Consider the following 13,977-nt stretch of genomic DNA (forward strand, 5'->3'; position numbering starts at 1 on the left):
TCCATTTTAGTATATGTTTGAAGTTTTTCATAATAAAAATGATTTTTTAAAGTGAGGGTAGGGAAACAGGATATTTAGTATAATCCCATTATGCAAAAGAGCGCGGCAAACACCTACAGACATGAGAGTGAGCTCAGGAAGAAAATCAGGCTAGGCGCGGAGGCTCACGCCTGTAATCCCAGCACTTTGGGAGGCTGAAGCGGGTGGATCACTTGAGGTCAGCAGTTCGAGACCAGCCTGGCCAACTGGTGAAATCCCTTCTCTACAAAAATACAAAAATTAGCCAGACATCATGGCACATGCCTGTAATCCCAGCTACTTGGAAGGCTGAGGCAGGAGGATCACTTGAACCTGGGAGGCAGAGGTTGCAATGAGCCAAGATTGTGCCACTGCACTCCAGCCTGGGCAACAGAGGGAGATTCCATATCATAAAAAAAAAAAAAAAAAGAAAAAAAAAAGAAAATCAAAGGGAGCACATTAAAGAGTCCAGGAGCTATCCTGGGTGGCAGAACCATGGGCAATTTCTCTATTTTTATATCTTTCTCATTGTTTACACTTTTTTAATGAGCATATATTATTTTTATCGTTTTTTTAAAAAGCCACTTTTGCTTTTTTCAAAAGAGCCTTTGAGTAAATAAGAGATTTGCTGCCTTCAGGGTCTCTTGTGGGCGGCAATTCTGGAGTTAAACTGATGGATAAAAGCTTATTGCTCTGCTAATCCTTCTTGTTATTGGAGTTTGGAGCTATTAAGGCACATTACCCTATGGAGTAATATAACATCTGAAATCGTGTCAAACAAACGTCGAATGGTGAAAACGGCATGTTTCACAGGCGTGCCAGAAAGGGTGTAATTGGACCCATTAAATATGAAGCATGTGAATTCCAAAGGTTACTGAATAAATAATGTTATTTAACAAAATGAAATTAGAGTGTGAACGGGCTGAAATTAGAGTTCATTTCCTTTCTGAAAATTCCACCTCGTTCTTCACAGAGTGAGCTGATGGGGTCTTCCCTCCATCAGCTCCTATCTGGATTTGAGAGCGTCTCCCAGAATGAAGTGCTGGCTTCACTCTTCTCTCCTGCACATGTGCACCAGGAAGCTCCTTCAGGGCTTGCACCACATACAGTTCTCTAGTGCCTAATGGGCAGAAGGCTTGTGTCTGGCACTGTGGTGGAGGGCTGGGGGACTAAGAGGACAGGGGTGAAAAAAAATGACTTTTTTTTTTAGATGGAGTCTTGCTCTGTCACCAGGCTGGAGTACAGTGGCGCGATCTCAGCTCACTGCAACCTCTGCCTCCCGGGTTCAAGAGATCCTCCTGTCTCAACCTCCCAAGTAGTCGGGACTACAGGCGTGCGCCACCATGCCCAGCTAATTTTTGTATTTTTAGTAGAGACTGGGTTCACCATGTTGGCAAGGCTGGTCTCCATCTCTTGACCTCATGATCTGCCTGCCTTGGCTTCCCAAAGTGCTGGGATTACAGGTGTGAGCCACTGCACCCAGCCAAAAAAAAATGACTTTTTAAACAAAGGCCTTGCTTCAGAAGATTGTGATCCAACTGGGATGTCAGTCTCTCTCTCTCTCTCTCACACACACACACACACACACACACAAATTGATACTAAAACACCAATTGCAGAATTGTAGGCATTTCCTGCTCTTATGGACTAAATTATTTCCCCACTCCCAACCCCAAATGTGATTATATTTGAAGATAGGGTCTTCAAGGAGGTAATTAAGGTTAAATGAGTTTGTTAGGATGAGGCACTGATCCAATAGAATGTGTGTCTTCATAAGAAAAGGAAGAGCTACTAGGAGTGCATGCGCACAGAGGAAAGGCTTTGTGAGAAAGCCTTTTCTGCAAGGCAGGATGGCAGGCCTCACCAGGAACCAAACCTGCGGGCACCTCGATCTTGGACTTCCAGCCTCCAGAACCATGATAGAATAAGTGTCTGTTGTTTAAGCCCCTGAGTCTGCTGCATTTTGTTATGCAGCCTGAGCAGGCTGATACACCTGCAGCTCACACTTCTCCATGTCACAAGTACTTCTTCCCATTCTTCACGGCCACACACAGCTTCTTCACTCTTCAAAAATGGCCACTCCATCTAGGGGCCAACAGAAACCATGGAAACTCCCTTTGCTTATCTTCAATCACTTCTTGGGATCCCCTTTCAAATACGCTGCAGTCGGGAATGCCCAAACCCAGGAACACAGCTAGCCCATGTAGAGCCTTTGCGTGAATTAGGACAAAGGCCCTTCTCTGGTCAATACGGCTCTGGGGACACACAGCAGAGTGAGCGGACAGTGTCTTTATGGTCATCAGAAGATGGCACTCCTTCCTCCACACAGACCCAGCCCAATGTCAGGGTGCACAGGTGCGCAAGCACAGTCCCACCATGCCACTTGGCTTGATGTCCTTGTGCAGCAAGTCCCCAAACTTTTTGACACAAGGGACTGGCTCCACGAAAGATAATTTTTCCATGGACTAGGGGGGTGATGGGGGATGGTTTGGGGGTGATTTAAACACATTACAGCATTACATTTATCATTAGACTCTCAAAAGGAGCGAGCAACCTAGACCCCCCACATGCACAGTTCACAATAGGGTTTGTGCTCCTATGAGAATCTAATGTCCCCACTGATCTGACAGGAGGCAGAGCTCAGGTGGCAATGCTTGCTTGTCCACCACTCACCTCCTGCTGTGTGGCCCGGGTCCTAACAGGCCACAGACCAATACTGGTCCATGGCCCGGGGATTGGGGACGCATGTCCTTGTGCCCAACCACATGCAGAGCTCCGAACAAGCCCCTGACCACCTGTCCCAAAGCTGGCTTCTCATCTCAGTCCAGGGCTGCACAGATGGCAGAGAATCGCAGTAGCGGTAGAGACAAGGACAGCTCCTGTGTTCCCTGAACTTCCTCCTCATTCCCCCAACACCAGCTCCAACGCTAGTCCCACCAGCAGGTACGAGCCATGTTCCACACCCCCAACTCCAGAACCTCAGCCTGGCCTATGCCTGGGGACTCCTCTGACACACAGATGGTGCCCTTCCACATCAGACTGAAAGGAATCCCCCAGTATTCCTGCTGGGGTGGTTGGGAGGAGTAGTGGGCGCACAGCTCAAGGCTCCCCAGGGGGACTTCACCCCAAGGCTTCTCTGCCCCTGCAGAGCTATGAAAGCTCTTCCAGGAAGGGCCACGTGGTGGCAACTTCCATTTGAAAGGATGTCCCATGTAAGCCCACATTGAAGAATTTAACTCAATACTAAATTTTTAAAAGAATGAAAATGCACCAACTCTGTCATGGAGAAAATGTGACTTTAGAGAATAAAGAGTAATGATTGGGTTCCTCTTAGTTTCTTCTAATTCTGCTCATGAGCAGCTCGTAGCTGATCTCTCCTCCAACACCACAGCTGAAGATAACACCTGAGGATGGCACCTTCCGCTTAGATGTGGCCCTGGGCTGGGCTTCTCCCTGGGCAGCATGTTCTACCGAAAGCATGGTATGATTGGAAAGATGACTTTATAAAAACCTCCTGGCTAGGAACTCCTCCCTCATGTCCCCACCACAGGGCTACCATTATGGCTTTATTTCTTTGGCCCAATTCTGGGCTCTTTTAGAATGTCACCATTTCAGGAGCAATGACATTAGGAGCTCTTGCTACCACCAAGTGTAGGGCAGCAGTTATGAGGCCAGGCTCTCAAGCCAGGTTTGGAGATTCAAATCCTGGCTCTGCCATGTAACTGGTTCTGCGACCTTGGGAAGGTCATTTATCTTCTTCTTGCGTCCAATTCCTCAGCTGAGAAATGAGGACAATCATCATCCTCTTTCCTCCCTGGCTTGTTGGAAGTGTTAGATGAGGTGATGTGGAAGTTGGTTAGCACAGTGACCAATATGTAGTAAGCAATCAGTGAATGTTTGCTATCATTAATCTTGGATGCTCAAATGTTAATTAGTCTATCAGCTGTGTTCTTAGAGGGTGATAGACATTTCGATATGGTTGGCTTTAAATTAACTGACCAAAGAGTCAGCAATTCCAGCCTCTCCCAGTTGTCACCCGTCTTTTCACTAATGTCACCCACTCTCCTGCTGATGTCACCCTCCCTCACCCCAAGGTCAGCCACCTCACCACAATGTCCCCATTCCCCTCCAGTTCTTAGGGTGCCTGAGTCCCATACAGAAGGTGAAGCAGCTTCTCCTGGTCTCAAGCTTAGGGCCTGCCCTTGGCTTTAACTGGATACTGATATGGAAGTTGTTGAAAAAACTAGTCCAGGATACTTGGCTGAGGGCAAGGTAAATATAGCTGAAATCCTATCCCTCCAGTGGCTGTAAATTTGATTTAAACAAAAAAGCATGAGCTGAGGATTTAATGAAAGCCCATCCCCAGCTTGGAAAGAAGCAGAGTAAAAAGAAAGTGGTTATTGACATTTTCACTGCCGGGCAGGAGATGCATGTCTGGCCCCAGTGAGTGAGTCAGGGCATCAATCAGCATTGGAAAATGAATGAGGCGCCCATCAATCTCACCCCAATCTCACTCCCAACTAAAACAGAGCTGGGCCACACCACTCCTCAAGCTGTTTGCCAGCCGAGCGCCACCGCTCTGCTCCTAGACTTATGGAGCCAATAAGGGTACAGCAGGGCTGGAATTTGGTTGGAAACCTCCAAAAGGCATCTATTCTGTCCCCTCTCTGATACGATCAGCCTTTGAGACTCGAAGCTGAATCTCCCTAACACATAGGTGAAGGGGTGTGTCCTCTGCAAATTATCTGAAGAGAGCAGGAATTCCCCTCCCCCGCCAAACTACTCCCCCCACCATTGGAAAGCCATGGCCTTGAGTTATCTTCAGGCGGACTACCTTCTTTTTCCTCTTTTCAAAGATATAAATATTCTGGAATTGGTCACGAAATAAAATGTCACCAAATATTAGTGGAAGAGGGTGAATTGGTTTTTCCAGTTTCTTACTCTATGGAGATGAGTCAAAAGCTTGTTGCTGGGGAAGAGGTTTGGTATTACATGGTGTGGTAGAGATGATCACAGCCCAGAAAGGACCATGCTCCCACTCCACAGTCAGGCTGCTGCTGGGGAGCCCACCAGGGACTGCACTTCCCAGCTTCCCCTGCATTTGGAATTAAACATTTTCCAGTGGAATGTGGGTGACAGTGACAGATGTTCCAGGCTGACCTGGTAAAGCATTAGGTGCAGGATTCTCCACGCCCCTTCCCTGGGTGACTCCAGGTCGACCTTGTGCAGCACAAGATGGCAACGCCATGACATGGAGCAGCTTGTGTCCCTGAGTCACCCCTTGGAAGATAACTGCCTGCATGGGATGGACTGTGCCAGTGAGATTTGGGGTGGTTTGTACAGCAGTTAGCACCATTCAGCTGAGAGGAGAGGCACGGGCAGAGCTCAGGCCTGTGGTGGTGCTGTCACAGACATGGCTGTGGGGAGTAGGGGCATGAATGAGAATCATGGGCACTTTATGGGGAAGGAGGGAGGGCAGAAATGCACGCAAGCTACTCCCGCTACAGCCAAGCGTTCCCAGACTGCAGCCACCCTGATTAAGTCACGTGAGGTCATTTGACAAGCACAAGAAAAAAGAATCCATTTTTTCTGTGTTTGGTTGGGAGTAACGGGGTGTTTTAAATTTTTACTTTGGTTTTGATTCAGCTTTCACTAGGACTGAAAAGCCATTCCAAATAAGGTATTGCTTATCCCTAAGCTTCCCTGCACACGTGGACATGTAACTCCTTAAAAAAGCTACCCTATTCACAATAGCAAAGACTTGGAAGCAACCCAAATGTCCAACAATGATAGACTGGATTTAGAAAATGTGGCACATATACACCATGGAATACTATGCAGCCATAAAAAATGATGAGTTCATGTCCTTTGTAGGGACATGGATGAAGCTGGAAACCATCATTCTCAGCAAACTATTGCAAGGACAAAAAACCAAACACGCATATTCTCACTCATAGGTGGGAACTGAACAATGAGAACACATGGACACAGGAAGGGGAACATCACACACTGGGGACTGTTGTGGGGTGGGAGGAGCGGGGAGGGACAGCATTAGGAGGTATACCTAATGCTAAATGACGAGTTAATGGGTGCAGCACACCAACATGGCACATGTATACATATGTAACAAACCTGCACGTTGTGCACATGTACCCTAAAACTTAAAGTATAATAATAATTTTTTTTAAAAAAAAGCTACCCTAAATCCACGTGCGTACTAATACACTCATTTCCATGGTTTTTTGAACCTCCACACTTAGATTTGGATCAGGTGGCCAAGTGAGGTCATTGATGATAAGTATCTTACCTTGAGTGCCCTGCCCCTAGATCATGCTATGGGACAGTCACTGGCTGCCTGGTTGGGGTCTAGGAACTAAGTCAGTAAGTGTCTGCTGAATACATAAATGAAATACTATTCAATATCTTTCCTCTTCTTAATCAGTCAATCTATTTTCCAAGTAGCTTCTATGCCAGTACAATTCCCCAGCCCCCATTCTCTATAAATGTTGGCCAGGGGATGGGGGACAGGGCATAAAAATAGAAACCATTTCAAACAAAATTCTCCCACATCATAGTTAAGCGTTAGCCCAGGTCTGACCCAGCCCATGCGTTCCACCAAAAATTTCTGCCACAAGCCATCTCAGGATAATATCTACAGTTGAATGAACTTGTTTCTTTCTCCATTTAAGAAAGTCCCCATTGCTAATTCTCCAATACGCTGAGTGAAATTTACACACACACACACACACACACACACACACATACACACATGGGTTGAACAATATTGAATACTTTACAATCAGTGTTCTGGGAAGCAAACAACTCCAGCTAACTTAAGCAGAAAAGAAATTCGTTTGTAGTGCATTGGCTGGCTCACAGATTCAATTGAAATTATCTGGGAATCAGGTTCAGAAAAGAGAAAAAAGCTAAGGAAAATAAGGTGTTGAGAAGATCACACTATGAGAACAGTCTTCTTAGCACCACAGCCATAGTCTGAATGTTTGTGTCCCCCTAAAATTCATATGCTGAAACCTAATCCCCAATGTGATGATATGAGGAGATGGGACCTTTGCAGGGTAATTACAGGCCCTCGTGAATGGGATTAATGCCCTTATTAAAGAGCTTGGAGGGCTGCCTTGTGTCTTCCACCACATGAGAACATGGTTAGAAAGCACCATCTATGAACAAGGAAAAGAGCCCCCACCAGACACCAAATCTGTTGGTACCCTGATCTTGGACTTCCCAGCCTCCAGAACGGTAAGAAATAAATTTCTGTTGTTTATAAGCTACCCGGCCTCTGGGATTTTGTTACAGCAGTCAAAGCAGACTAAAACACACACCATCACTGACACCATTGTCACTGGACTGCAGTCTCTATCTCAGCCTGTGCAACTCTGTCACTCACGTTTCAAAGTCCTAGGCAGAAACATCCGATTGACGTAGGCTAGGTCACAAGCCTGTACCCCAGCTTCCAAGAAGCCAGGGTACATGATAACCATCCCCCTTCATTTTCTGAAGTGAGTTATTTGGAAACTAGTCAGCCAAAAGTAATGGACAGCCTGCTGCAGTCAATCTCTTCAGCTCCCCAACATTTTCTCACACTAGTCTTCCCATAATGGGAACTTTCTAAAAGTGTTCCTAACATAGCACAATTCTCCTTTAACATGCTGAAAGTGCTCTCAACTCTCCTCAAGGTGAGGCACCCATATTACATCAGCTAGCCCAGATTTCTAGACCATGTCCATTCCACTTAATATATTTTAATGAATTTCTTTTCATTGTTGCCACTCTATCTTGATATTCTGTATCCTAGGTAACAAATTATAAAACAACCACCATCAACACTAGAGACAACAATGAAAGGAAATTCATTAAAATATATTAATGTATACATTAAAAGACATGAAAGAATAGAGTAGCCATCCATGCTTCTGAAAACATGGCGGTTATGTCTCCCAATCTGCATCGCTCAATACATGTGCTCTTGCATAGTCCCTGGCACCTACTATGCAGCTATTGACCTGAAGAATGCCTTTTCCTCTATTTCAATAAGCAGAAAATCAAAACAAAATTTTCAAACCCAAAGCAGTTTGCTTCATCTGATAAAGACAACAACACACTTTTACTGTCTTTCTTTGGGACTATTTTATAGCGTCAGCTCTGTGCCATACTTACTCCACAGGAGTATTTCCTATATCACCATCATCCTACAGGATGTTATACTCACCCACAATACTAATGACGCCAGGCTTATGGAATATGGAAATCAGAAGGCTGCAGCCGTACTGGATGATTATGTAACACACAAAGGGTCAGAGATAAACACCATGAACATATTTGGGTGCATCATCTCAATACAGTTTCCAGGGTCCAGTGGTCTAGAATACCGATTTCCATCCCCATGAGTCTGGAACATGCCAGCTTTGAAGTTTTCATATTGAAGGGAGGGATGATTTACCAGAGGACACAACAATTGTTCCACTGAATTGTGGCAGAGGCTGCTACCTGAACCTTTCTTGTTTCACATGGCTGAAACAGGCAAAATTGGAAGCTACAATGTTAGCTGGTATGATTGATACTCTCAAGGGGGATTAATGCTGCTCTACCCAGTGAGGGCAAGAAGGTGTATGGGATAAACTACAGTGGCCATTAGAGGGCTTCCTGGTGTTTCCATGTGTGCGAGGTACTGTAATAGACCCATGCGTCCTAATTCCCAGGATCTGTAAATAGGTTACATGGCAAAGGAGAATTAAGGTTGCTAATTAGATTACCTTAAAATAGGGAAATAATGCTAGATTATCCTGTGAGACCCAATTATAGTTACACTATTAAGTTTAACATGATTCGGTCTTTGTTTTAAGTCATATTTACATTCCACACCAGTCAAACTTGATAGAAATCAAGATTTTTATGGTGGCGCTAATCTTTGAAATTCCCCTGGAATGTAGTATTGCTTTGGATTCCCATTTAGTAGTGAAGAGCCACACACTAAAGAGAATTAAGATAGTTACCAAATTATGGCTAGCGTGTAGTTAGAGCAGTAATCAGAATGTTCTGACCCACATGGATCTTTGGGGGCTGGTTAATTTTAGAGACTCTAGAATTGAAATAGGCAGCCCACTAATATTCTACTTGATCTATAAAATAAACAAAACAAATACCCTCTAAAGATCTAGTGATCAAGTCATGGTCCTTCTGTTACAGCAGTCAGAGCAGGGAAAAGCCATTCCAAATAAGGTATTGCTTATCCCTAAGCTTCCCTGCACATGTGGACATGTAACTCCTTAAAAAAGGACTTTATTTTACCCTTTCTCCCATAACATCCTTGACTTCATGGATCAGAAAGACAACATGGGGATTCTAGCAACTGCTGAGTGTATATATATGTGTGTGTGTGTGTGTGTGTGTGTGTATTTTAACTTTAAACACACAATATGAAGAAATAATCTCAGGAGGTAGTTTATTATAAAGCAGACTCAGGCTTAAATCCACAGCCTGACTCCTGTAAGCTCTCAGTAAAACCACTAGACTAGCATGACATTCTGTCCCTAGAGAAATTAGACTTATTTCAGAACTAGTGTTCAGTAATCCCCAAAAGGACTTGCTTTTTCCCTGCTCCCAGTACCTGGTTACTTTAGTAAATAGACACAGTCCTTTTGCAAAAGATTTGAGAAAGACTCACAGTATATATTTGTGATGACATTGCAGGATCCTTCCTCAAGGGAACCTGTCTTTCCTTTAATCCAAAGAGCTCTGGGTCTGGCAGCTGACTTAGGTTTAGGTATTAGGGAAGGACCATGACTTGATCACTAGATTTACAGGGGACATTTGTTTTGTTTATTTTATAGATCAAGTAGAATATTAATGGGTTGCCTACCTATCTTAATTCTAGAGTCTCTAAAATTAACCAGCCCCCAAAGATCCATGTGGGTCAGAACATTCTGATTACTGCTCTAACTACACGCTAGCCATAATTTGGTAACCATCTGGATTCTCTTTAGTGTGGATCTTCAGCCTCTATTGTTCCAGAATTGTCCCACCCAGATTGAAACCAGGGAGCCCCTTCCAACTACAATGTCTCCTACCAGCATACAGAGCAATCCCAGTACCATACTTCTCAAAGATGCTGATCCTTCCTCTCGGCACAGATGTCTCTCTTAATGCCTTAAAGAAGAGTGAGGCAGGCAGATCACTTGAGGTCAGGAGTTTGAGACCAGCCTGGCCAACATAGTGAAACCCTGTCTCTACTAAAAATACAAAAATTAGCTGGGCATGGAGGCACGTGCCCATAATCCCAGCTACTCGGGAGGCTGAGGCAGAAGAATCACTTGAACCCGGGAGGTGGAGGTTGCAGTGAGCCGAGATCATGCCACTGCACTCCAGCCTGGGTGACAGAGCAAGACTATATCTCCAAAAAAAAAGAAAAGAAAAGCAATGTCTAGGCCCTCTTGAGGAGCACATTCGGAACCACTCTCAGACCTAAGCAACCAGGTTAACTGTGCTAGGCTGTATACCATAGGGGGACCTGCTGTGATCCTCCTCTTACTGTGCCTCTTTCCACAGGGTGAAGTCTCTCATAAGATTACAATAGTCAACTGGCAGTCATGGCTGCCATTTCAACTGAAAAGTCAACTGGAGTGATAGATGGGGTGGATCTGCGCCCAAGCTCACACACATGGTTGTTGGCAGGTCTTGATCCCTCACTACATGGACACAGAGGGTGGCTCACAACATGCCAGTTTGAGTCTCTCAACCAAGGGATCTCAGAGAGGGAGAGAGAGCCCCCAAGAGAGAAGTCACCATGTTTTTATAGCCTAATCTCAGAGGCGACATTATGTCTGCTGTACTCTATTCATTAAAAGGACTTGACTAAATCCAGCCCACACCCACGGAGAAGGGATTACACAAGAATGTGAATACCAGAAGGCTGGTATTAGTGCAACCTTAAAGGCTACCTAACACAGCTTCCTTAGTAGGGCTCAGAAATACTCCCAAGTAGGAAGGGCCTTGTGTAGGCAACAAAACAACAAATGTCCACTACAAGTACTTAGGTAAATTAAGTACCCAAAGATTAAAGGAACCAGGATAGACTCTGAAAAAAAAATAAGGTAATGGGTCACAGGGCAATTTTAGAAGTTCTCCTCCCATTTTCAGTTCATTTTTGCCTAGTTCCTAAGGCATATATGCAAGCCCAGCCATTTGTGTGTGCAGAATAGACAATGTCCACATGGTGTCATTCAACAGACACAAAGAAAGTCTGTCTCCTGGGACCCAGGAAAGTCTCATCCCCAAATCCCATGCTGTCACTCTCTTTTTCTTACATTTTGTACATTGCAAAATGAGATTTTTTTTTTAGCATAAAGCTTCTTGATGGAAGGCAAACATCTCTGAGGCTTTTAATATGGGAAAGTTTTATCAGTCATTAGTACCTTGGTAAGAATTTGGTGGCTCGGATATTTTCTAGAACATTCTTTGATTGCGAAAGGAGAGTATAGAAAAGAAGAAATACCAGGAGGATCCCTAGAGATTATCATGAGGTGGTGATTCTGTCCAAGAGAAGAGAAGGGGCATTGAGCAGAGACGGGTATAAAGCCATCCTTCATTTTCTTCATCATTTAGCCCACAATTTTCAGTCAGCAACAAACAATGACATTGTACTGATGCACAGTCCTTGTTTTATCTGGCACTTCATTCTATGACACCCGAGTGAGGGAAGCATCATGTCTGCTATTTAATAGAGGAGGTTAAGTGACTTGCCCAGTGTCACAGCTCCTTTGCTATTTTGCAGCAGAGTCAGAATTACTATCAAAGGAAGTGCATTCCAACATCAGTGTTCTTTCTACTACATCTTCCAGCCCAAGGAAGCAGGATAATGGCAAGGTAGGGGACAGGGGAGTGAGGGCGGGTTTTCAGAGTGATCTTTAGAAAAATGCACTCTTGACAAGGAGAGCTGTCACTCCTTGTGACTCTGACAACACAAATAAAACACCCCTACTTGAATGGATGGCAAACAGTTTTGCAGGCATTAGGGGTTTTTAATCCAATCTTGAGCACTCAGATTTTGATTAGATAGGACATTTGGGGAAAGGGTAGTTTATGTTGAGTGGGAAGCCGTATTGTTCTGTGCTTAAAGTATGCACGCTCTGGGAGGGAGCTTTAGAACATTACGGGTCTGAAAGAAACACTTTCATCCTGGCAGTGGTATTTTCAAGCCTAAAACCACTCATCATTTTCAATGGGCCATCCAGACATAGCCAAGGACAAGGCTGATACCCAGGCTGATATTATGTTAAGTCTTGGATGGCCCTTTAAGTCCTCATTTTTGTCTTCTATCTCAAACTTGAAAGTAAGGGACCTAAAAACCAGGGTGAACAAATGTTTTCTGTGAAGGGCCAGTTAGTAAATATTTTAGGCTTTGCGGGCCAGACATCTCTGTCACAACTATTCAGCTCTGCCACTCTAGGGCAAAAGCAGTGACGGGCCATAGGTAAACAAATAGGTGTGGCCAGGGCTGGCTGTGAACTTGCAGGACCCCGATAGTTGAGTGCCTCCTTAATTTGTTAAACCCTGGACACCTTGCTTGTCTCACCTTAATCCCAGGCCTGAGAAGGAGTGTATCATAATAAAATCTTGTTTACAAAAGCAGTAGGCATCCTAACAGCCAAAAAACAGAAGCAATCCAAGTGTCTATCAATTGAGGAATGGGTGAACAGAATGTGATCTATCCATACAATGGAATATTATTTGGTCATAAGAAGGAACGAGATACTGACACATGCTATAGCATGGAAAAAACCTAGAAAGTGGTATGCTAAAAACAAGAAGTCAGTTACAAAAAAACCCGGTATTATACAATTCCACTCATTCAAATGATATGCCCAGAACAGGGAAGTCTATAAAGACAGACAGCACATCTGTAGTTACTTCATGAGGAGGGGCAGAATGAGGAGATATTAAGGGGTAAGGATGGTAGCTAAAGGACTTCTTTTCGACGTGATGAAAATGTTCTAAAATTGACTGTGGCAATGGTTGTGCATCTCTGTGAATACACTAAAAATGACTGAATTGTTCACCTAAAATGGGTAAATTTCATGGTGTGTGATTTGCATATCCATAAACTGTTTAGGGAAAAAAGAAAACAAGTAGTCCACAGGCCAGATTTGACCCATTCTCCAGAGTTTGCTGACCCAGCTCTAGTGTAATTTTTTTAATGTATCTTCTTTCATCTTCCAGGTAAACCTGTGAGGCAGATATTATTTTGGCTCTGAATAACCGGGTAATTTGCCCGGGGTCACTCAGCTAGCAAGGGGAGGGCCAGAGTGCCTTCTGAGCACATCTGTGCTACTGGGCTCATCACTCAGAGGAGAAGTCTCCATTTTTATCTCCTCCAGAGTGTGTGGCCCAGAGCTCTGTGCCTGGAGAAGATACCATCAACTGTTGATTTGATTTGTACTTAGAGAAGAAAAACAGTGTAATGATTAAGAGCACAGACTCCGGAGTGAGACTGCCTGGATTCAAATTCCAGCTCATTGCTACTGCATGATCCTGAGCAAATCAGCTTTTCCTCTCTGTCTCAGTTTTCTCATCTGTCAAATGGGGATAACAAGAGCTCCTACCTCATAGGATTCTTGTAAGAAGTTAATGAATTATATATGAGAACAGTGACATAGATTTGCTATATTATTATTTATAAGCTACGCTTCTCACAGGTACTGATGCTCCTGCAAGGAGTGCGATCTGTTCTAATGATGGACATTTCAGGCATCAACAACAGGTCAGCAGGAAAAATTGGGGGGAAAGGGGAGATGCTTGGCCCTAATCAAATCACACCATAAGCAGGTCTTGCTGCTCAACTAAACTTCACGACATCCCCAGGCCTCCGGCTCTCCCGAGTGCACAGGACATTTGGGAAAATTAATGGATGGAGGAGTTTGACTTGGCTGCCTGGACCCGCTGTGA

This window comes from Pongo abelii, chromosome 11, assembly GCF_028885655.2.
Source record: "Pongo abelii isolate AG06213 chromosome 11, NHGRI_mPonAbe1-v2.0_pri, whole genome shotgun sequence".
Taxonomy (NCBI): domain Eukaryota; kingdom Metazoa; phylum Chordata; class Mammalia; order Primates; family Hominidae; genus Pongo; species Pongo abelii.